Here is a 2,879-nt window from a genome sequence, read left to right as displayed (position 1 = left end):
AAAACCACAGCAAAAACCAACAAACCCAAACAAACAAAAAACCCCAAACAAAAAGCTCACACACTTTTACATTCTGTGCACAGTCCTACGGAGAGGTACAGGAAAGGAAATACACAACAGACACCCCTGCAATAGACCAGCAACACACTACGTGACAACAACCTGCAGGAAAAACGGGTAACCGAGATCACAAAAATTCACTGTCACCGAACGTGGGGCGGCCGAGGGAAGGCACCAGTGACACAGCTTGGAAACCTCTCCGTAAGCACGGATCCCTCAAGGCAAAGTTTTTAAGCCTAAACGTGTCCTTGTGATAAGCTAATACACTATTAAAAAAAAAAAGAAAAAAAAAAAAAAGCCAGCATGCACGCAGCCCCTCACTTGTACTTGTCAGCCGAGCGGGCTGGAATAGCTGATAACTTCTGCAACAAACACCCGTTTGTGTGCACCGCCAGCAGTGCGAACGGGAATGGGTGGAAAGAGGGAGGGAGGGAGGGAAGGGGAGGGGAGAGGCGCGGACACAACACGCCGGAAACATTTGGGGTTTTGTTGAGTGTCGTTACTACATTGATACACGTATTTAGCATATTTATTCCGATCTTTGCGGCTGGATCGCTCCCAAGCCGAGGCGCTCCCGACCCGCCCGGCCCTCCTGCATCCCGCGGGACGATCCCACGGCAATCCGGCAGCAGCCGCCGACAGCCCGACCGGGACTCCCTCCCGCGGAGGCGTCTCCCGTCGGAAAACAACCCCATAAACATGCTGTCGTTGTTGCTGTTTATAGGAACGACACGAGAAGAGCGGCCGGGGGCAGGTCCCCGCCGGGGCGGGGGGGCGGCCTCTCCGCGAACTCCCACGGCCCGGCCCCCACCCGCCCGCGCAGAGCCTGTCCGCCGCCGCGGGCACTCACCGCGGAGCAGCCCCGCGCTCACACGCCGGTCGGGAGCAGCCGGCTCTCGCTCGCTCACTCGCTCTCTCGCTCGCTCGCAGGCAGGACCCGCGGCCGCCGCTCCCCCGGAAGCGCTGCGGAAACACTGGCGGGTCACGGGGCGGCAGCGGGCCGAACCACCGCGGGTGCGGCGGGGGGCGCGGAGCGAACCATTCTGTTGACGGCGGGGAGAGCGGCCGCGGGGCTGAACCATTGCGGAGGGGGCGCGCCGGGCTGTTCCACCGCGGGACCGCGGGGGGACGGCGCCGTTCTGCTCGGTTCCCGCGGGCAGCGCCGGTCCCGCTCCGGCGGCTCCCGGTTGCTCCATGCAAACAGGGCTGGCAGGGGCGACCGGCATCCCTCCGCCGGTGTCTCCAAGCTTTTGGGGGGAAAGCGGGGCGCAAAGGCCACCGTGCTGCGAGGCCAGCGCGGGGCTGCGCTCGCGGGATGCTCCGTCCCGCTCCGTCGGGCGTCGTCTCTCGGGGCTGGGAGCATCCTCGCGCAGCGCGGTGCGGGCCGTGCGGTCCGTGAGGACACGGATCAGTGCTAAACACCTCTCGCGGACCGCCGCTGGTTTTTTCCCCTCTTCACTACACGCGGCTGGGCCCGACCCAAATGTTCCCGTCGCGCTGGGTGAGCGCACGCACGTAGAGGAGGAAGCGCTGGTTTCGCGCTGTTCCATCAGCCGTGGGGCTCTGCCCGGGCTGTCCTCGGCTGTCCGCCGGCAAGGGGAGCGCAGCCCAGGCTCTGCTTGCGGGCGGACGTGACCCAGAGCTAACGTGCGTGTCCTCGCAGACACTCGGGGCATTGTCAGGAATCAGACGGGGGCCCGGGAAGAAAACAAGGTCCTTTTCCAGAGAACACAGAGCGGAGCAAAACCTGCGCCAGCCTTGCTGCTGCCTGCCCGCTCGAGGCCTGTGAGAGGGGCGAAGCGGGAGGGCTCTGGGCGAAACCCTTGCTGGTGCCGCAGCCGCTGAACACGCACTGCCCCGTGCTAGAAAAGGCAAGAGCTGCACTGCAGAGAGGCAACTTTTTATTTGCACGTTAGTTCATGCGGTGTTCGGCAGCTCCCAGGGATAGGATGGGGGCATGGTGCCCCATGTGTATTCCTCCCCGAGTGCATGGGCGCAGCACAGCGGCACCGGCACTGTACCAAGGCGGGCACGGAGGACGCCGACCGAGGGCAGCCCGTGACGCTCTCCCGCCATCCGCGAATGCACTTCCCTGTCACTGCACACATCGTGGCTCTGGCACCGCCGCGGGGACTGAAAGCCAGCTGGGAACAAAGGGAAGAGCTGCAAGGCTGGGATAAGCGGGAGCTCTCCCCGGGACAGCATCGGCCATGTCAGCAGGACATTTCATCCCAGAGATTAAGGGCTGAGCCACGAACTTGTTTGGAGATGGAGGGGGAGCAGGGGCTGAGGGCAAACCCACCAGCACTGTGGCAAAGCCCCTGGGCCCAGGGCCTTGCCAGGGCAATAGTAACCATCCTCTGAGGCAGGTGATCTCGCCGTTCCTTTAGAGACTCGGACGGTGGCACCTCCAGAGCGAGGGCCCGGTGCACCCTTCGCTCGGACTGCAGGCGAGCTCTTCACCCGCTGCAGCACCGCATCCTGTGCCCGCCGTGTGCTCAGCTGGCTCCGCGCCGGCCCTGCTCCATGCTGGATGGTTTAGCACAGCGGTCAGGGAGGTCCGAGCAACATCCAGAGCTGCCTGTGCCAGCAGCCAGCTGTGCAAGCACTGCTTCAAAACACACTCTTTTCATGTGTGCTTACAGTCAGGAGAAGAAATTTTTTTTTTTTTTTTTTTTTTTTTGTAAAATCTGGAGTGTATGGTACTGTTTGGAAGAAGAGATGAAGGACTTGATGGAACACTGCAGCCAACAGCACGTGTGTCCTGTACCCTGCAGAGCAGCTGGCAGAGGCAGCAGTGCTGGCAGGGAGGTGTCGGG

Source organism: Lichenostomus cassidix, chromosome 5 (assembly GCF_008360975.1).
Source record: "Lichenostomus cassidix isolate B80296 chromosome 5, HeHo_3.0, whole genome shotgun sequence".
NCBI lineage: Eukaryota > Metazoa > Chordata > Aves > Passeriformes > Meliphagidae > Lichenostomus > Lichenostomus cassidix.
Note: the sequence above shows the minus strand (reverse complement) of the source record.